The sequence below is a fragment of the Notothenia rossii genome (assembly GCF_949606895.1).
Source record: "Notothenia rossii genome assembly, chromosome: 9".
Classification (NCBI taxonomy): Eukaryota; Metazoa; Chordata; class Actinopteri; order Perciformes; family Nototheniidae; genus Notothenia; species Notothenia rossii.
In genome coordinates, this window is record NC_136907.1 from 33,527,246 (window position 1) to 33,550,823 (window position 23,578).

General features: G+C 42.6%; 1 long non-coding RNA gene across 2 annotated transcripts in view; it reads right to left on the minus strand.

The window, feature by feature from the left end:
- The window catches only part of LOC307018550, a 144,112-nt gene extending 120,815 nt beyond the window's left edge, over nucleotides 1–23,297 (minus strand). For both annotated transcript variants that reach the window (XR_013802431.1, XR_013802432.1), the window contains exon 1: nucleotides 22,788–23,297. This is a non-coding gene — a long non-coding RNA (uncharacterized lncRNA). The remainder of the gene's footprint in view (nucleotides 1–22,787) is intronic.
- Nucleotides 23,298–23,578: the final 281 nt, after the last annotated feature.

Genomic DNA, 23,578 nt, shown 5'->3' on the forward strand with positions numbered 1-23,578 from the left:
GTTATTCTCTACTAATAGTTAATTACTATGTTGCACATCCCTTTCAAGATTTCAAGATTTTCTAAGATTTATTGAAATATTTTATTCACAAACGGTGTAGTTATGCAATGAATGAAAAACGTAGATCGCAGGTTCCTCAATAGTGCATTACAAGACATCTATCAATATTTGTGCATACCTCCAGCAATGTTAACTATGTTGAAGCACTTATTTTAACTGATATTATACATATGTATTATACTCTTATAAGATGTATGTAGATATTTCATCTCCGGCCTTGTCAGGTATTGAACAATCAATAAAGAATTATTAAATATAAAACACAGAATTTGTGTGATTATACTAAATTATTTACAAATAAACACCACTGCATATTTACAACTGTTACACATGCTGATGTAACACAAATGTTTCCAACTTGGGATCAATAAAGTATATCTTATCTTAAGATGATCGATGGCTACTGCCATATTTGCAAAATTTGTCTCTGAGCCTTGACAAGTGCATGTTTTAGGCTTATCAATTAATGTAATGCCCATTATGGGCACAAGTAATTTTCACCCATTTATTAATTACATGTTTTAAATTTGAGTGTTTCCTATCCCCTAAACCTCCAGGGATGTACACAGTATACTGGCAACTTCTTATTATGGGAAATACGAAAACGTCTTTTAAAACTACAACTCCCAGTAGACGTGCCATAGATAGAGAACATGTTGCGAAACACAATATCGATAGCAGCGTCCCTAGCAACAAGTAACAGGTAGTTAATAATAATAAAAGACATTAAGAAAAAGGCATTTTAAACAGTCATTAAAAAGCAACACACTGTACATGCATTGCATTACTCTAAACATGTAATAACGTGCTTTAACCAGTAGGTGGTTTGGGTTAAAAAGCTGTCAAGTTTACAGTGTTAATAAAATAAAATATACTGCTGTTTCTGGTTTAGTTTACGACGGATATATTTAGTTATTGTTTTGATATTTGTAACATAAAAGCGATGGAAAAAACCCACAGCAACACAGAAAATATGGTCTTAACATGACCCAGCGGTCTAGTAGTTAATAAAAAACAATAATATCAAAACAAAATATTACTATTAATTTTATTGTGAAATTCAAACTGAACGGTAAAAGAATAGTTTCCGGTCTATTCTGAGCCCGATCTCTGTAGATAAATAAAAATAAAGAACTACAACAGATGTGTAATAATAATGCTGCCGAACCATTTATTACAATGCATTCATGTGATGACTTTCAAAGAGTAAAGCAAGCACTGCTGAATAAAGTATGATTTTATCTTTTACGAAATGTTTTTTTTCATATGGAATGCAGTTGGAGGTCAACCAATCACAGAGCTTGAGAACTAATCACGGGGTTTGTCAAACAGAGCACATGGTGTAGTCCTAAACGATAGCTTGGGATTCTGGGTAGTGTAGTGTCTTCTGCGATCCTTTACTCCGAAAAAATATTTGTTTCTCCGAATCGAAGGGGAAAAATAGAAAAGCATTGCACACAATTTAAATCAATCAATGTTGCGTAATTAACAAGGATAATCTGGTGTTGTTTAGTCGATGAGTAGTGCAAATATCACTGTAAAATCAATCGACAGTAAGGGGAATACTTACTTCCGGGTGTACAATTCTCCGTTATCCAATGGGAATGGACGCTCACATTTGCTTTTAAGGGCAGCCGACACAAACGAATGCCGTGCTTCCATGAGCGTCAAAACCCGCCGCAGATGGGAATACATTGAAATCAGTTGAAAGCTATTTGCGTCCCTTTATGAAGCTGAAGGAGCCTAGGAGCGTCACAACTGCACGCCACGGGACCCTGACCAAACGTCGCTCCTGGACGATTATGGAGTGAGAGTGTGTTGGCTTATGCTAACAACACAACGTTGGTTCCGTGTTGTGTGTAGTGAGAACGCGCTAGAGTGAGGGGGGCCCCCAAGCCAAAGCTTGCTTAGGGCCCCCAAAGGTATAGGGCCGGCCCTTCCGCCAAGGTTAAACTGAATTGAGCATCCCCAGCACATAATTAATGCATGAAATAAATGCCAAGCTAACTGATTAGCCGGTGGAGACATAATATGAACCTTTAACATGAAGGATGAGTCCATTCAGCTAAGGCTATAAATTAATGAGTAGTGCAGGAGACCACTGAACGAGAGAGATTCATAGAGGGAGCTTCTAGAATTCCTTCTTTACGTGAGGATCAAGGGATGCATTCTCAAGCAGCACGACATGATGTCAGAGCTTATTAACAATGTAGTTGAATTTATACAAGAAACCAGCGACTCACAAAACATCTTCAACAGCCTTCTTCTGAGTAACTCAGGGGATTATGACAAACAATTATGAAGAATTAAACCCAATTGAGTTCATACTGAAGAAACCTGTCATGTTTGATTTATTTTCCTCGTTTGGAGAAACACAAATGATGGGAAATTCTGATGGCAAGTCAAATGAGGCTCATTGGCTGTTGCCTGTAACTAGCAGGCTTGGAGAGTAACGGATACGTGTGATGGGAATATGTGACCAGGATACATAAAGAAGGTAACTTTATTCCCTTACAGTTACATCCATGGCCCTATCCACCATTGACGTCACCGAGGTCCGGACCTCGGTAATTTTTTCCGGGCTGTGTATATAACTAAACTTATGAAATAACTGCACTAAAAAGGGATTCCTTGTAGTACTTCCATTTACTGACGATGGGGGCGCTGCGCATAACTACGTAGCCTCGATTAAAGCAAACAGAAGAAGACGACATGTATCAACAAACCATCGCAGCCCGGGCCCTTTCTCATTTCATCAAATCCCCCTCCTCGACTCCTCGGTCCTCCGGTAGTGACCCGGAAATGAATTTCAGCGCGCCATGTTAAAGGACATCTCATTTCTCTAAATGCACTTCGAGGACCGAGGATCGAGCGTCGAGGAGGCTCTCTGGAGAAGCTACAACCGAGGATACACTGATGGGTCCTCCACGGTCCTCCACGGCTCCTTCGTGGATTCATTTCCGGGAACAGAGATGTTTCAAAGAGTCGTGACTCGCGGCCGGACTTATCTCAGCCAATGACAGCTCTGCATGCATCCCCTGGATATTATTTTGTTAACTGCTTTCATCGCGATGCGATGTTTACAGAGAGAACAGCAGTGAGGTCTGTGCAGAAAGCAGAGCAGTGTGTATAATATATATCACTCAGTATTACAGGCCTACTCCCTTTATTTGCTTTAGTTTAGTAGATATCTACAAACAAAGAGTCGATATTTTTCTAAAACCATTTAGTGCTTAACATAATAAAATACACAACGGCTGTTGTGTATTTTACGTGTCTGTGGTACAGTGTGTAGGTGTGTGTGGTACAGTGTGTGCATAGATGCAGCGGACAGACAGGTCTCGGTTGGTTTGGTGTCCTCTGCTTACTTTTAATACTTGTAAATAAAAACTTTTGGCCGGTAATTTATTTTCCTCATTGTAGCGACCAGAGATGGTGGGGTGGGGTGGGGTGGGGTGGGGAGGGCGGGTATATCCAGTCTCTGATAGTGTTACGTTATTATGAGAGTGCTCCGTTTGATTCTGAAATATATATATATATAATATATATATATATATATATATATATGTGTGTGTTTATCCGCATCTGTAGCCTGTTATTGTCTCATTATACCGCACTGTGAATGAATGAAGTAAATATATAAGTCGTCATGAACACATCTGTCCATCAGACACAGTGCTGCTGTGCCTCCTGTCATCATTAATGGACGTCTCTTTAAAATTACCGCTCAGAGGAGAGGAGTTCTCATTTCTCTAACCGCCTGCTGCTTCCCCTCCTCTTTCCTCGGTTCTCCTCCTCGGCTCCTCCGCTCGCATCTCCTGTGGGCGGGACTAAGTCTCGAGGATAGGAGTCGAGGAGGGGAGTCGAGAAGGGGAGTTCGAGAAATGAGAAAGGGCCCCGGACTTGTATCGGAGCAGCGGAGGAGTGATGAGATATCTAGAGATCTGAGTCCAGCGGGCTGCTTGTGTTCCTGTTCATCAGGACATCATATGACCAGCAGATCCTGTGTTAACGCTCTACGTTAGTCAGTGGACGTCTGACAACATGCACACTAACTTATATTGCAGCTATAGGCTAATCTTTGGTTTAAATTGCGTGAATAAACTAGCTAGAGGGCTACAGTTAATTACATTGATCCAATGTCAGAAGAATTACATTTTACCAAACGTTGTAATGCTTTTCTTTCATTTCAATTTGAATAAAACATTGAAGATATAATATTGTATTGTTTTCTTTTTAAACTGACTCAGATATAATGAAAAGACTAGGTCAGTCGAAGCTCAGCTTTGGTAAGGAAGAGACAGGACAGGCAGAGAGAAAGTGATGGAAGTCAGGGAGGAACTGCAGGTACAGTCACACAAAAGAATGTAGGCTTAATAACCCCATGATCTATCTATCTATCCATCTATCTATCTCTATAACTTAGTCTTCATTTACAATATAGACAATAGGCATAATTTTTAAACAACATACATCTATTGCAGTTATGATGTCATAATAACATACAATTGTATAAAACACAATTTGCTTACATCTTTGTTCTCTTTTGGGAATCAAACAAAACAGATTTAAACAAGTGAAATAAACTAAATGGCTGAATTGCTTTTAATTCACTGGCAGGAGCGACAAGTGAGGAGGAGCAAAAAGTGAACAATGAGGTAGAGATTGAACAAAGAGACAGAGTAGAGGACAGAGAGAGTAATGAACAGGAAGAAGACAGAGAGACTCAAGAAGATGGAAGAAAGGGTGCAGGTTATGGAAAGGAGAGAGACATGGAAAATGAATGTTGACAATGTTTTGTGATCATTTTAGCCTCTTCTGCATGTCCATATCATTAACAGTAACAATTAACTGATTCAAAATAATTGATGCTGCAGCCCAGTGACATGGTTTGAAATCAATATATTATCCAATGTGTGACCCCCCACAGGACTTAAAAAGCACCTAACTAGATCATGAAAATCCCAGATATCTCGGGTGGGTATACCCTCAAACCCCCCTAGCATGTTTGGACCTCGGTATTTAGGAAATCCTGGATACGGCTCTGGTTACATCAACATGGATATCATCAGATTAGTGGTACATTCTTTCAAAATGAGGATTAGCAGGATTTGTAAAACATTTGTAAATAAAGATATACTGTATATTATGGTAGACCTACTGCCTGCATTTTCTTTTTGGTTTTTCTTTGGGCTACTTTCATTCTTTTTATTTATTTTTTTGTTATTTAATGCAGTAGATGGACACCTGGGGCCGTATTCACAAAGCATTTTATCTTACCGCTAGGAGTGCTCCTAACTCGCGCTAAAACATTTTAGGTACAGTAGGAGTTTTTTCTTAAAAGTTATTCACAAAGCCGCTGAGACCTACTCATACTAAGGATAAATCACTAAGAGTGAACTAAGAGTGACGCGCCGTTGCTATGGATTACGTCAATTCTCGTGCATGAGTTTAGAAGCGGTCAGTACGGTGATTGGTTGTTCAGAGCAGGCGGTCTCGGTGAAACTCATCCGCAACATCCCACAAACGAGCCCACTAAATCACCGAAAAACAAGGAAATAGCCTAGGCTAGAAATGTATTCCTATCAAATAGTTATGGACAGTGCAGTTAGCAGAATACACGCATGATGACAAGTTTGTGCAGACCACGATAATGACGTTGTATATGCACGTTAAAGAGAGAGAGCAAACAATAAAAATACGTAAATTGCATTAAATCAAGGAGGCAATTAAAAGCACCCGGCAAACTATTATCCAATGAGCATATTTCTAGCACTTAAACACTTTCAATAACAGCCCATACCGCCGTTCAAGTCCCCCTATCATGATGAATGGAAACAATCTGCGTGTTGATGGAATGTACTTTCTTTCTATTGACGAACACGTCCTCATCTTTTGATGGCGCAATTATATTTATGTGCGTCCCGTCAATAGCACCGACCACACCGGGCATACCTGCAATTGCCATGAAGTTGGCTTTGATCCTGTGGAGTTGTTGATTGTCCAAAGGAAACCGGATAAACTGTTGGATGATATGTGGTCTAGAGAGCGCGCTGATGGTTTGGTTTATGGCACGGCTGACTGATGGTTGCGATATTCCTAAATCGGCGGCATTGCAAAGTTGCATTTTCCCTTTTGCTAAATATCGTAGTGTTGCCAACATTTTTATTTCCGGACTAATCGGGTTATTCCTGTTAGTCGGGGATGTTATTGCATCCCGCACTAATTCCACAACAAGTGTGATACCCTCACGATTTAGCCTATATCTCTTGATCAATTCACAGTCTTCCATTGTCTCCAAAACATTTCGTCTCGCAGCCATTTTCAGATTATTTGTGAATAGGTTTTACTGAGTTAAGAGTCCTCTCGAGGACTTTTAAGCTCTCCTAAAGTTAGGTGCTACTTTTAGGCCTAAAATACTTTGTGAATTGCTCTTAGTGAATACAATTAGGAGTCCTAAATTTAAGACTGACACGCCCATTATGTTTAGGAGTTTCTCCTAAATTCGCCAGTTAGGAGCTACTTTTAGCCCTAAGATCCTTTGTGAATACGGCCCCTGATTTATAACAAAGAATCTGTGTTTACTTTGAATTAAAAGAACATTTGTAAACTCTAGTATTCTGTAAGCCTCACCTTCATTTAAGATGACACATGGTTCTGTTGTCTTACATAACACATTTCATACATAAAAACATCTTTTGGGTATTTCATTTATTTTGTATTGATTTGCATTACACTTCATATTGAGGTCATCCAAAAGTAACGGAAGGTAATCAGGTTAAATTACTTCATATTTTGTTACTTAGATAACATTACTGATTATATTTTTCTTCCATGTAACTAGTCATTGTAACTGATTACATTTGTAAAGTAACCTCCCAGCCCTTTTGAAGAGTGGCGTGCAGGCTGACTGAGATCAGCTGAGAAGCGTTCTGCTCTGCTTCCCCTGGCTGTATTTCATTCATGCTGAATCTACAGTACTTTATCAAGCAATTACACAGCTACTGTAATGTGAGTGTGTTCACTTAGACTGACCCTAGCAGTGTAAATGTGACCTTTCACAGAATCTCAGATCCTGAAGCCAATTGTCTTAAACTGTCCTCCGTGGCCGTCGCAGCGAACATAATCCATTAAATCAGAAGCATCTCTTAACCACAGCGGCAGATCATATCAAACAATTACAACTTTCAGGAATATTTGATAACCTGCTGCACCACACTATTTGATGCTGCTTAACATCGTGTCCCGAGGGGGAATAGTTTTACTTCCATTCAAGGCTATTAGTACTTAAATATGCAATTGCTCATTATGAATTACAAGTCAATTTGACAAAGAGGGCAGCCACATGCCTGCAGTCTGCCTCAGTGGATGAAGAGCGGCTCACTAACTCTCACAGTCAGAGCAGCGGTTCAGTCCCAGCCCAGCAGCTAAATCAATACTTTGGGTTGAACCATTCCAAAAAGGTCACGGAGCACATCGAGACCCTCCTTTATCTTTGTAGGTTGGGATCGCCACAAGCAACTTGTCTCCTGATACAAACTATTTATCCAACATTCAAAGAGAATACATTTAGCTGGACAAAGGCTGCTGGTACTGTTCAAGGACAGAATTGATTTATTTCACTTCTCTCAATTCAGTAGAATGTAAAGGACTCCGCTTTGCACACATACAACCAGATTGCAAAGCCCACTCTATAAATAATGCTATTCAGTAGGAGAGGTGTTGAACAAAGTGTGAGCGGGGGTTTGTCCTCCATAGTGCAGTGAACACTTCATGAAGAGCTACACTGTAGTCTTTGGGACAATCACTTTTTCTTCCTATACTCCTAACATTGTACATGTTTATCAAACCATGTTAATAAATGCCAAGTCTAAAATATCTTTTGGACTTTAAATACTTTTGAATTCATAAATCAGTATTATATGTTTTCATTCTAAGGCGAATTAAGCTCGGATAAAATATGAAAGTCTTGTAAGAAACGTATTCAGACAACGTCAGTACTCAGCATGCCATTGATCCTACATTTCAACATGTTTGAAACCTCCATACAAAAGTTAAAAGATGGTGCCCTTCAATTACTGCGCACTGTCACAACCTATCATCTTTTTTTTCTTTGCCTCTATTCATATTATAATATGGATGAAAAGTTAATCTTCATTCAATTGATGCTAACTCCACTTATTAAGTCATAAGAGACAGATTTACATTTTTGTCTTTTACTTTTACCAATCTGTACAATTACAATGTGGAGCCGAGCACAGAATGCATAACCAGCTCTAAGCCAGACCAGTGCCCTAGACATGGGATCTTACATCTAATGGCAATACTCCAATGCATGTCCCACATGTCCTGTGGTGTTCTCTCCCAATTCTTTCCAGATATACTATAACTTATAGACAAAATGTTATTTTCCACACAGTTAGTTCAAAGGTCAAATTAGCAAACCAACAGTTACAAATCAACACTAAGTTGAAGGAGGAACGTGTTAGACCTTTCTATATATCCTATAATAAATCTGCAGGGTCTCCAGGCATGCTTGTCAATATCAATGATTCAACCATAAGATAAGCATCAGATGAGATTTGATTTTTGAGATTTCTACCTTCCTTGTTAGCCGAGTACAACAAGACAAAGAAAGGTCCCTCCCCCACTGACTGAGGAGTGCTGGTCAGTCACTGCAGACCCATCAGGGCTGCTCTTCTTACAATCTGATGACAGAGGTGGATATGAGTCAAGCATTACGAAATGCTTCTTAAAGTACACACAACAAGTGTGGCGTGTGTTGTTGACCCCGTCATTTTTAGAAGCAGAGTGCTTCTCGTGTGAGTTCTCTTCCTTTCAGAGTGAAGCGGGCGGAAGGGGAATGGGTGGAGGAAGAGAGGGAGTGACACGCTGGATGTTTACAGAATCATCCTGCATGCCCGCGCGGAAAACATTCGAGGTAAACCAGACATATGCAGCACTGAGAAACACTCTTTTTTATTTGCATTGAAATCTTGTTCTTATTTTCCCATGAATGTATGCTATTGGATTGCTTTGAGATCATTCAGATATAAGCTGACGGTGTGGGGGGCTAATCATAGGATCTAGCTGACGTGTGGGGGGGGGTAATCATAGGATCTAGCTGATGGTATAGGGGTTCACAGAGCAGGTCCTTATCTTTTTTAATTATGGTAATGAATATGCAAACCGTACATCAAATAAGTTAACATCATATTTTATCGTTTTGTTTAAACAATAAAGCTTCTTTTTTTTTTTTAATGACCAATATCAACGTTTAAATTCCCTAAAATGTCTAATCAAGTCTTTAAGGTACATTTGGGAACATAATGCAGCTACAGTATGTTGTTCAAACAACTCACTCACTCTCTCTCACTCACTCACTCACTCACTCACTCACTCACTCACTCACTCACTCACTCACTCACTCTCTCTCTCACTCACTCACTCACTCACTCCCTCTCACTCACTCACTCCCTCAACCACTCACTCACTCAGTTGCTCACTCACTCACTCCCTCACTCACCCCCACTCACTCACTCACTCACTCCCTCCCTCACTCACTCCCTCACTCACCCCCACTCACTCCCTCAATCACTCGTTCACTCCCTCATTCATCCTCTCTTTCACTGACTCCCTCTCTCACTCACTCACTCACCCCCACTCACTCCCTCACTCTCTCACTCACTCCCTTAGCCACTCACTCTCTCACTCACTCCCTCACTCACTCACCCCAACTAACTCACTCACTCACTCTCTAAATCACTCACTCCCTCAACCACTCACTCCCTCACTCTCTCACTCACCCCACTCACTCACTCGCTCACTCCCTCACTCACCGCCACTCACTCACTCACTCCCTCAACAACTCACTCCCTCAACCACTCACCTACCCCCACTCCCTCACTCACTCACTCACTCTCTCACTCACTCCCTCAACCACTCATTCACTCACTCCCTCACCCCCACTCACTCACTCCCTCACTCACTCACTCCCTCACTCACTCTCTCACTCAATCCCTCACTCACCCCCACTCACTCACTCACCCCGACTCACTCATTCACCCACACTCACTCGCCCCCACTCACTCACTCCCTCACTCACTCCCTCACTCACCCCCACTCACTCCCTCAATCACTCGTGCACTCCCTCATGCATCCTCTCTTTCACTCACTCCCTCACTCACTCTCTCACTCACTCACCCCCACTCACTCCCTCACTCTCTCACTCACTCCCTTAGCCACTCTCTCACTCACTCGCTCACTCCCTCCCTCCCTCCCTCCCTCCCTCCCTCACTCACTCACCCCCACTCACTCACTCACTCACTCCCCGCCACTCCCTCACTCACTCTTGCTCACTCTCTCACTCACTCCCTCAACCACTCACTCCCTCAACCACTCACTCACCCCCACTCCCTCACTCACTTACTCACTCACTCTCTCACTAACTCCCTCAACCACTCATTCACTCACTCCCTCACCCCTACTCACTCTCTCACTCCCTCACTCACTCCCTCCCACTCACTCACTCACCCCCACTCACTCACTCACCCACACTCACTCTCCCCCACTCACTCACTCACTCACTCCCTCCCTCACTCACTTCCACTCACTCCCTCACTCCCTCACCCCCACTCCCTCACTCACTCCCTCCCTCACTCACTCACTCACTCACTCAGTCCCTCACGCATTCACTCTCTATCTCACTCACTCTCTCACTCACTCCCTCACTCACTCACTCACTCCCACACTCTCTCTCACTCCCTTACTCACCCCCACTCACTCACTCACTCACTCTCTCAATCACTCACTCGCTCACTCCCTCACTCACTCGCTCACTCCCTTACTCACCCCCACTCACTCACTCCCTCACTCGCTCACTCTCTCACTCGCTCCCTCCCTCCCTCCCTCCCTCACTCCCTCACTCCCTCACTCTGGCTTCCTCTTCAATGGCTGTGCAAAGTTGCTAGATATTGGCAGGAACTGGAACACGCTGTCATATACGCCGATCCAGAGCATCCCAAACATGCTCAATGGGTGACATATTAGGGTTAGGGTTAGGGTTTAACCCTAGGGTTTTCGGACCCCCCCAGACCCCCCAATAAAGCAAAACTGCACATTTCAGAGTGGCCTTTTATTGTGGCCAACCTAAGGCACACCTGTGCAATAATCATGCTGTCTAATCAGCATCTTGATATGCCACACCTGTGAGGTGGGATGGATTATCTCGGCAAAGGAGAAGTGCTCACTATCACAGATTTTTTCAGATTTGTGAACAATATTTGAGAGAAATGGTTATTTTGTGTATATAGAACATGTTTTAGATCTTTGAGTTCATCTCATGAAAAATGGGAGCAAAAACAAAAGTGTTGCATTTATATTTTTGTTCAGTGTATGTTGTTCAAACAACTCACTCACTCTCTCACTCTCTCACTCACTCTCTCTCTCTCTCTCACTCTCTCACTCACTCTCTCTCACTCTCTGACTCTCTCTCGCTCACTCTCTCTCTCTCTCACTCACTCACTCTCTCTCTCTCTCTCTCTAACTCATTCACTCACTCACTCACTCCCTCACTCACCCCCCACTCACTCACTCGCTCACTCCCTCACTCACCGCCACTCACTCTCGCTCACTCTCTCACTCACTCCCTCAACCAATCACTCCCTCAACCACTCACTCACCTCTACTCCCTCACCCCCACTCACTCGCCCCCACTCACTCACTCACTCCCTCACTCATTTCCACTCACTCACTCACTCCCTCACTCACCCCCACTCCCTCACTCACTCCCTCCCTCACTCACCCCCACTCACTCAGTCCCTCACTCACTCACTCTCTATCTCACTCACATTCTCACTCACTCTCTCACTCACTCACTCCCTAACTCACTCCCTCACTCTCTCTCACTCCCTTACTCACCCCCACTCACTCACTCACTCAATCACTCACTCGCTCACTCCCTCACTCACTCTCTCTCTCACTCCCTTACTCACCCCCACTCACTCACTCCCTCACTCGCTCCCTCACTCACTCACTCACTCTCTCTCTCACTCGCTCCCTCCCTCTCTCTCTCTCTCACTCGCTCCCTCCCTCCCTCCCTCACTCCCTCACTCACCCCCACTCACTCACTCACCCCGACTCACTCATTCACCCACACTCACTCGCCCCCACTCACTCACTCACTCACTCCCTCACTCACTCCCTCCCTCACTCACTCTCTCACTCACTCCCTCACTCACCCCCACTCACTCGCCCCCACTCACTCACTCACTCCCTCACTCACTTCCACTCACTCCCTCACTCACTTCCACTCACTCACTCACTCTCTATCTCACTCACTCTCTCACTCCCTCCCTCCCTCACTCCCTCCCTCACTCCCTCCCTCCCTCACTCACTCACTCACTCCCTCACTCACTCTCTCTCACTCACTCCCTTACTCACTCACTCACTCTCTCACTCACTCGCTCACTCCCTCACTCACTCTCTCTCACTCCCTTACTCACCCCCACTCACTCACTCGCTCACTCCCTCACTCGCTCACTCGTTCCCTCCCTCACTCACTCACTCGCTCACTCGTTCCCTCCCTCACTCACTCACTCGCTCACTCTCTCTCTCACTCGCTCCCTCCCTCCCTCACTCCCTCACTCACCGTCCACTCACTCTTCGTCAACCGTATTATCCCCACTTTAATTGAAACATTTACTGCCTGTTTAACTGCTCTTCTTGCTTATTAAATCACCCTACTACTTTCTAATGGAGCCTTGGTTTGGTGTTGTTACTGTATCTATTGTGAACTATATAATGGAAAAATACAAAATGTTCACAGATCATATTTAAATAGTCACAGAGATATGTTTGCATCTTATACCATCATTAAATGTCCAAGTTCACAGAAAACTACATTATATCTGATTATCAGTCCCTAACCGTAACCCTAACCCTGTGGAAGTCACTGAGATTCAGGCAAACATTATTACTTTGTCACCAAAGCAAACATAAACAAACACAGGGGTCACGAGAAAATGACAAACACGCTGCAATACGGCATGATGCAATCCGACATGATGCAACCCGACATGATGCAACCCGACATGATGCGACATGGCATGATGCAACCCGACATGATGCAACACGGCATGACGCAATATGGCATGATGCAACCCGACATGATGCAACCCAACATGACGCAACCCGACATGATGCAACCCGACATGACGCAACCTAACATGACGCAACCCGACATGACGCAATATGGCATTATGCAACCCGACATGACGCAACCCGACATGACGCAACCCGACATGATGCAACCCAACATGACGCAACCCGACATGACGCAATATGGCATGATGCAACCCGACATGACGCAACCCGACATGAGGCAATATGGCATGATGCAACCCGACATGATGCAACCCGACATGACGCAACCCGACATGACGCAATATGACATGATGCAACCCGACATGACGCAACCCAACATGACGCAATATGGCATGATGCAACCCGACATGACGCAACCCGACATGATGCAACCCGACATGATGCAACCCGACATGACGCAATATGGCATGATGCAACCCGACATGATGCAACCCAACATGACGCAACCCGACATGACGCAACCCGACATGATGCGACACGGCATGACGCAATATGGCATGATGCAACCCGACATGACGCAATATGGCATGATGCAACCCGACATGACTTAATATGGTATGATGCAACCCGACATGATGCAACCCAACATGACGCAACCCGACATGATGCAACCCAACATGACGCAACCCGACATGATGCAATATGGCATGATGCAACCCGACATGACGCAACCCGACATGACGCAATATGGCATGATGCAACCCGACATGACGCAACACGACATGACGCAACCCGACATGATGCAATATGGCATGATGCAACCCGACATGACGCAACCCGACATGACGCAATATGGCATGATGCAACCCGACATGACGCAATATGGCATGATGCAACCCGACATGGCGCAACCCGACATGACGCAACAAGACATGACGCAACCCGACATGACGCAACCCGACATGACGCAATATGGCATGATGCAACCCGACATGACGCAACCCGACATGACGCAATATGGCATGATGCAACCCGACATGATGCAACCCAACATGACGCAACCCGACATGACGCAACCCGACATGATGCAATATGGCATGATGCAACCCGACATGATGCAACCCGACATGACGCGACCCGACATGACGCAATATGGCATGATGCAACCCGACATGACACAACCCGACATGATGCAACCCAACATGACACAATATGGCATGATGCAACCCGACATGACGCAACCCGACATGATGCAACCCAACATGACGCAACCCGACATGATGCAACCCGACATGACGCAACTCAACATGGCTATTATTATCCAGGATGAGTTGGAAAAACAACTTGACATTTATCGGCTCAATTTAGCTAAGTCCTCAGCTCTATCATATTAGGCGTAAATGTATAAACATCTAAAATGTAACCTTTGTGTGTCATAACAGAAGCCTGATTATGAGCTAAGCTAACAGCTAAAGTTGGCCACTTTCCAGCACTTTCCAGCCTGGAAGCATAAACGCTACGAGGGCTGCAGCTCTGTTCTCATGCAGGGTTAGAGACATGTGGACTGAAAGTTTGAAAGGGTTCCTTTGGAGCTGGATTCAGACTTTTGTGGTATACTATGGCTGCATCTCACTTCTCTTATTTTTCATTTCCTCGCTCCTCGGCCTCGGTATCACCGGAAGTTGATTTGTCTGCGCCATCCAGTGCCCTTATTTGTGCCGGAGGAGCGAGGATCGAGGAGCGATAATGGAGGAGGGATAATCGAGGAACCACCAGACCATCCTCCGGTGAAATCCTCAGACACTCGCCCCGCCCCCTTACTGTGTATCGCTCACTGATTGGACGATGCAGTGCATGCACTGATCTGATGCTTCTTGACATGAGAGCAGTTTCCCAGCGGAGTGAAGAAAATACATGAACCTCATGGGAGTCACTCCTCAGTCTGTACTGTGTTTTGTTTCAATTTATGTATAATTTAGTTACAAATATGTGATATATCTGAGTGGACAGAGCTGGCTGCTGTCAGACGATCAGCTGTGCGGCGTCATCACAAACGGACGTCGCTTCACGTGACGCTCCGGACAAAAGGACGTCCCATTGCTCTTAAAACTAATTTTGCTGCTTCTTCTCCCTTCTCGTGGTTTCCTTGCGTCTCTCCATGCTTCCCTGGTGGGAGAGACGCAGGGAAACGACGCAAGTGAAGGACGCAAGGATTCCATTTAACCAAAGTGAGATGCAGCCTCTGTTTTGGTCTGACTGACTCTGCAGGGTTGTCAACCTCTAGTCCAGACTCTGTCTACACAGCAAACCTAATTCTCCTTGTGGGATTAATAAAGTGTTTTAAGTTCGTCTTCCTCTTTGGCTTCTTGCAGCTAGCCAAATGAAAAGCAATGGAAGGTAGTGGAACAAGAACAGCATTTGAAAAGCTTGACATTATGCTTTAAAGAAACAAGACATAGAGAGGAAGTATAATTAATGTTCAATCCTCTGGGTCTGTACTCGGATGATAACAAAGGAGACTATATATAAATGACAGTTTGAAAGTTGTTTGTTGTCCCCTGTGTCCCTGCCTGTAAAATATCACACCTCCTCTGTAACAAATGTAAAAGGGGCAGGCAGACAAACATCCTGTAAGGGAGCGTGTGCAAAGATTCTCTTTCATTCATGATGAGTGCAGCTTTGACCTGTAATCTTCTCCTGCTGACAGCCACCTTATTCTAGCGTCACTGTGACTGATCTCAGCAGCGCAGTGGCTGAAGGCAGGTTGAAAATAACAATGATGATTCAATTAACAGCTGCACAGAGAGTAGCATGAGCCTGACCAAATCAAATAGATTTTTAGGAGGCCGAGCTCTGTCTGACAGTGTATGGTGAATACAATTCTCAAATGTGTGGTACAAGTCCAGACTACCAAAGAGAGGAATTCATAATTAAATAGATCAACATCCTTTACTAATTGCTTTTTATTGACCATATTAAAACATCTTGTAATTATCTTGTAACATATTTGGCTGAAGACACCTTGAGCTTCACGCAAACGACAAATGTATGGACCTCACTTGTTACGATGAATTGCTTGTGTATTTATAATAACCTTGGTAATTCTGTTTTTACAAATAAAAACAGTCTACTTCATGACAGAATCATTAAGAAGTGCAGGAAACAGTTGTTTTTATTGTGAAGGTTTAGCCGTTGATGTGAGGGACCAGACCAGATAAGACCAGAGTTTACCGGCTGGATTCTACACACCCCAGTTTTATTATTGATGTTCAGATTGCCTTACGCAATATCTAAAATCATTATTTCCTTGAACTCAAAATTGCAAATACACTTGCAAAGGTCATGTCAGAGGCTGCGTGGCTACAGGCGTCACAGGTTTTCAGTCAAGTTCAGACTTAGAGCTCTCTGTCCACTCTGAGCCTGGAGTTCTAGCCTAGCTTTTGCATGCCAAGCGATAAATGCCCTTAGTGGTAACTGATCTCAGAAGAATGAATGATAACTACATTTCCCGTTTGGAGGTGCAAAAACATCACGACAGGGAAGTGACCTTCAAGCTGGTGAGGTAATGCTGAATTTTTCTAAAAACCTCTTGAATTATTCATGAAACTATGCTCTCAAACATTTTCTTCAGCAGCTTTATTAGTGCTAGGTAGCTAAGCTCATTGAAAGCCCCTTTTATGAACTTGTTGTATTATTCATCAGAGGACGTCCCACCCACATTCTAATGCTGTTGAACGCAACCCCAATGCAATTACATGACACCTACCTTAAAATGTTCCCGGCATAGCTTAAACTGCTTGCTCAGATGTGTGAGCACACTCTCTCTCTGACAGACCCACATAATCGTATGCATATCTAACTTTTATGCAGGTACAACGCATACATGAGGTGTGCAATCCGTAAGAGAAAAATATGGTTACTATGCTTTGACAAGCCTTGTGAAGCTGCAAGAGCGTGGCTCTACAAAGAAATACATGCATACACATCTTCCTTCATGTGGAATACACACATGCTACAATCAATCAATATTTATTTATATAGCCCAATATCACAAATGTTACATTTGTCTCAGTGGACTTCACAGTTTGTACAGAATATCAGTATGACAATATGACACCCTCTGTCCTTAGACCCTCACATCGTACAACATGTGTTACAGTCATAGCGCAGGTGCCACCTCTTCCTTTTCTCTGCTGCATTTCATTCTCAGCTTACCTTGAGCTTTGGGAAATACATTGTCATTCTCTAGCAGGTAGAAAGCCATCACAGACGCAATGTTCTCGTCTCTTTGGAGCTGTCACTGTTTCTGATAGTAAGCTGCCATTGCTTAGATGTTTTTGCATTGCACTTCCAAGAGCTCACTCCCTCTGATTCAAATAGAGTCTCAAGGTAAGATATCATGGATTCATATACTGTATGTATATACACACTTGCTTTTTGATACTCATGGTTATTACTTTATCAATTACGCATATATTTTGAATAAGCCGTCAACATTAATACATGTCTCTCTCACTTTGTTTCCAGTCAAAAACGAACCACATGAAATTGTTGATTCTGTTGGCCGTGTGCATGTTGTAGCTGTTCTGTGGGGAAAGTGGTGCCTTCACTGAGGTCATCAGAGTGTCTCTGCTGATGTGTTCTTTGTGCAGATCGAGCGGTGGAGGGTAATCTGGGTGTTCATCTTAGCATGAAACTGTGCTGTGTTTTCACCCTGACCATATCTAATCGAATAGAGTAAGCACGGAGAATATATTTCTGTTTCGCTTTAGTTGGTGAAGGAGATCATATATGCTTTTTCTTCTTTCAGAAATACTGAAGATACACTTATAGTAATAAGTGATTTTCACAAACAATATCAACAATGTTCTATCAGCTGTTTAACAGAAATGAAAGTGTCCTTCAGTAGCTTCAGAAGTGAATGCAGTGCTGTTTGATGTGCGACTCTGCTCACCAAACTCTCGTTACGTACATCATCTGCCCCTGGTTTACCAAAGAGTCTAAAGAGTGTAATATGTTTGTTCATTTTATCTATCATTTTCAAGTTTACTTTTGCATTCATGATTTTCTTAAAGTTACAACCAACCCATTTCCCCCCCACTCACAAGACTGCAGTACTGAGGCGCCGTGATGTGATGTCACTACTTTATAACACTTCATAATGACCATCATTATAAATGATAAATGTATAGTTAGTTGTTCACTAGTTAGTAAACTTTATATTGACAATATATTGTTCAACATATGCTAACATGTAATACCCTATGAAAGTATTAACAGGTCAAAGTATTTCTACACTTCTTAATTATAGCCATCCAGATGATGTATAAAAGTGTGACAGACCAAAAATGAGCATAAACCAAGATGTTCTAAAGATTTGGTTACTTGATGTAGTACAACATCTTATAATGTGTCAAATCCTAGACTGTTTCATTAGCACAGATTTACAAGTGTTTCATAAAACATCATTTTTGAGTAGGATGAGCAGTTTGCAAGAAACCAAATAAAACAACAATAAACATGAGTACAATGAAATCACATTCCTGTGCTTCATGTCTCACTGAGAGGTGCATGCTGTCCTCCATTGCTCCTTGTTTATTTACAACAAATCAATAGTAATTGGAGATTAAACAGAAGACAGATAGAGTCATAGATGGAGTATGATAAGAGTCAATATTGTGACTGTGAGCCCCTCTACATGAGCCCCCCCCCCCCCCGTCAGTCAGCATCTTCTGTTTGACATAATGAGCTTCAGCACTGGTGTGCTTCCTGTGATCATGACGATGGTGATACCGCTGGTAATATGCTTTTATGAGGCCTCTCATCCTCCCATCTGTGCCGTTCTCCTTCCCAAGACCGGCTGCCCCCCCCCCGCTATCTGTCCACTCCTGCTAATCCCTCCTTCCCTCTCCCTGTGGTTCCCCCGTTAACCCTCCATACGCCTTTAAAAAGAAAAACACACACAACCTTGTATCTTAGTTTGCAGACTAGATAGAGAGAGAGAGATAGATAGATAGATGGATAGAGAGATGGATTGATAGATAGAGACATAGAGAGATAGAGAAATATAGGCCTTGCAATAAATGATAATGATTTCATTGAAAGCGGAGCAGTCCGCCAAATTATCAGTTGGTTAATGCCTTTAATGAGAGTGGAAACACACATCCAGCAGTATCGATGTGCACTGATTAGTCCTTGCTCGAGTGAAGCGTTTTAAAGTGACTGTGGACACTTCAGCAGGGGAAGCAAAACTAAAGAATTAAGTTTTGCACCGAATGGGAAATTCTTGGCCGAAACCGATACCGAAAATAGGAAACAGTTGGCCGAAAACCGAATACCGAAAGGCCGAAAATAATTAATAGAAATATAGAAATATATATATATAGATATATATATATATATAGAAATATATATATATAGAAATATATATATCTATATAGAAATATATAGATATATATATATATATATATAAATATATATATATATATATAGAAATATATATATATAATGTATACATTTTTTACCAATGTTGTTCAGCTACCTGATTATGGAAAAAGACATGATTATGGCAAAACTTAACTTAAATAATAATCACTATTATGGGTCCATAAAACATTTATTCAGCACTTTTGAATGCATACAGTACATGAATTCCAAGTCAAGTGCATTTTCTTTTCTCTGTTGGATAACTACAACAAAGTGCATTCAGAACAAAGCCAAGGGGCTTTAAAACTGCATAAACATCTAGGCCAGTAGGCCTACAACAAAATAGTGTAAATAAAGACTGTGACAGCCAGGCCTTCAACAACAACAAATGCACCTATAAGTTTGGTAACCTAACGTGTTGTTGTGATGACGTAATCAAAACACGGCGACAAGCGCGGCGCGCGACCATGCTCGCGGCTGGCTCACAGCCAACATGTCTGCCGCTTGGAGATATTTAAAAATATCAGAGAGAGAGGCGCGGATTGCGATTTGTAAAACGTGTTCAGCTGACATTTCTCGAGAGGGTGTAACTGCAAAGACTTTCACCACTTCGGGATTACTCCACCACTTGAAATCCAAACACCCGGACAAATATGCGGAGTATGATCAACGTAACCCTGTTCTCTGACATTCGGTGATATTTTTTCGGTGATAAAACCTTTTCGGCCGAAAGGGCCTTTTTAACCATTTTCAGCCGATAATTTTCGGTGGCCGAATATTCGGTGCATCCCTAGAATTAAGTGATGGGTGTGAAACTAAACACTGGCTCCTGTCCTTATGGTCATTTTGTATGTAAGTAGTTATATCATGTAACTATTCCTTGTTTTGCTATATCATGCCTAAATTACCCACTAAAGTGCAGTTGTTGTTGTTGTTGTTGTTGTTGTTGTTATTCCTAAGTAAAAGGATTGAAAGATACATAAAAACATATTGGAAATCAAAGTACACCTTGTCAATACATGACTACAAACCAATAATTACGTTCAGACAAAAAGCCATGCTTTTAAAATGCAATGGTTCCTTGTTCTCACTCTCCTCTTGATTTAGAATATGAAAGGTCTCGTTGGAAAACCTTGCAGCAATTTCTTTTGGAGAAAGTCTGCGTCGGCTGTTTGCTAAGAAGGTGCTGTCACAAACACTCTGAGAGCTTAAGCCTCACAAACAGATCCCGTATGACTGAATATATTTCAAAGCAAATTAAAGTTTTTCGCCAAATACTGTAGATGTCGTTTTTCTATTTCTCATGTGAGACACTAATAAACACTTTAAACACTTGTCAGCTATGAGCACACAGCCAACATCAAAGTGTTCAACATGAAATGACTGACGCATGAATCGCATGTTCATATGATGTCTAATAGGGTCTCAGTTTAACAAAGAAGAGCTTAGATCAATATAGTAATCAGAGATGGAATAAAAAGAAACATGTCTGCAGTTTCGTTTTATTATCCTATTTTCATTGGGTTTCATACTGTGAGCTACACACACTGAGAGCTACACACACTGAGAGCTACACACTGAGCGCTACACACACTGAGAGCTACACACACTGAGAGCTACACACACTGAGTGCTACACACACTGAAAGCTACACACACTGAGAGCTACACACACTGAGTGCTACACACACTGAAAGCTACACACACTGAGAGCTACACACACTAAGTGCTACACACACTGAAAGCTACACACACTGAGCGCTACACACACTCAGCGCTACACACACTCAGCGCTACACACTGAGCGCTACACACACTGAAAGCTACACACTGAGAGCTACACACTGAGAGCTACACACACTAGGTAGACCCTCCAGAAAAACGCGGGCTAAAATCCTTGATTATACGATTAAAAATGCGGGGTTTTTATGAGATTTTATGCGGTGAAATTGCGGGAAGTTGCGAAATATGCAGAAAGTTGCTAAATATGCGGGGAAAAAGAATAATATTTTTTTTAAATATCGGGCTGTCTTATTTATTTTCTCTCACACACAACCTGCCACTAACGTTAAACCCCTTTACTATAGAGCTCCTGCGGATGATGTCACATATGCTGGTCACGTGACGAGAAACGAAGGGGGCAGCCATTTTGGCAGTAATCGCGTCAGTAAATTCATTGGCAGGCACTGGCAGACTGTCGAGGATGGTGGATAACTGCTGTGCACCAGGTTGCACAAATAGGCGTGGGAAGAAGAAAGGTGTATCTTATTATCGCATTCCAAAAGACGCGGAGAGGAGGGAAAAGTGGATCGCAGCGATTAAAAGAGCCAGGAGCCGTCTGAACAAGACTGAAAGATGGGACCCCCCGGCCGTTTGCTTTCGCTTATGCAGTGATCACTTCATATCAGGTGGGTGAAGGAATACAGTACAATGCTACAAAAAGTTTTCAAAAAGCAAAAATACAAACTAGTTTCAGACGCACTGCAGTAGCTATCCAAGCTAATAAACAAACATGCTAACGTGACACTGCCGTAGCTAGACAAGCTAATAAACAAACAATGCTAACGTGACACTGCCTATCAAAATGGAATAATTTAATACTTACCCTTGCAGTGATGATGCCGAAGTTTTTGGATGTAAGACTCCACAGTTGAATGTTGTTTACGAAGCCGGACTGACACCATTTGTAAGCCTCCAAGCTTTTGTAAGCTCTGAGGGAGTCTCCTGAGTACACTGATGGAAAGCTTACAAGATAGCTGTGGATGTCCGCGTAGCGCAAGTCGGGTACATCGTCTTCAGAGCAGGAGGTTATGCTCTTGAAAAGCACACCGGGTGCATTATATGGGTCGCTTATATTTAATCTTTCTAATTTTGTACTATAAAGCCGAATTTCACTTGAATTAAAATGAGATGTATACTCGCACGGTAGGAAAACGCTGGCGCCGGTCGTCATGTTTACTGCCAAAATGGTGGCTGATAACCAAAAGTCACGTGACCGCAGGAGCTCTATTCAATTAAACACATTCAATGTTTATTTATTGTAAAAGCAATTGGGCTTTTTTAATCTCACACACACACACACACACACACACACACCCCCCCCCACACACACACGCACACACACACACTTCTGCGCCTCATTCTGTTTTCATTTAGTCGTTCGTTATCTGACCAGCTTCAATCTTGTAGGCTACTCACTTCGTTTCTTGTAGCCCTCGAAATGGTTTTGGAGGTTGATGCCTCGGTGAATGTGAGTTGTTTGGCTTTCTTGTCCGCAGCAGCAGAAAGCATTTTCGAATGTTTGAATGAATCAAAGTGGGTCGTCACCGTCGATTTTCTCTTATGCTCCAACACACAGTTGCACGGGGTGCAGAATAGTTTCCCCCCACTTTTTGCCCGGTCTTTAGTAGAAATGTTCGTCGGTAAATGAGATGGATTAGATTTTTTCATCTTGGTGTTTTCTCTATCGTGTGAGCTCCACACGTTCACTCTATACAGTGTTGTTTACATTCTGTGATGCGCGAGCTGATGACGTCACGTCAAGACGAGTCAACTTTTTTTTTTCTCAACTTTGTGTGGAAAAATGCGGGGATTATGCGGCCTTTTGATAAATATGCGGCCTTTTAAAAATCTGCGCCATTTTGCTGATTATGTGGTAAATTCTGCTATCGCAGAATCGCGTTTTTCTGGAGGGTCTAACTAGGGGTATAACGGTTCACAAACATTTCAGTTCGGTACGTATCTCGGTTTTTAGGTCACGGTTCGGTTCGGTACGTTTTCGGTACAGCAGAAACAATTATCACAAAACAAACTATTTTTTGGGTTTTTTAAACTATTATTAAACTGTGAATAATGTATTCACTCAAATAAATAAAAAATATAATGAAATAAACATTAAGGTGCAGCATTTCGATGAACTGAAATAATCTGTATTTGAACTTTACTGTACTAATAGTACTCACAAAACATAAACTATTGTTTTTGGTTTT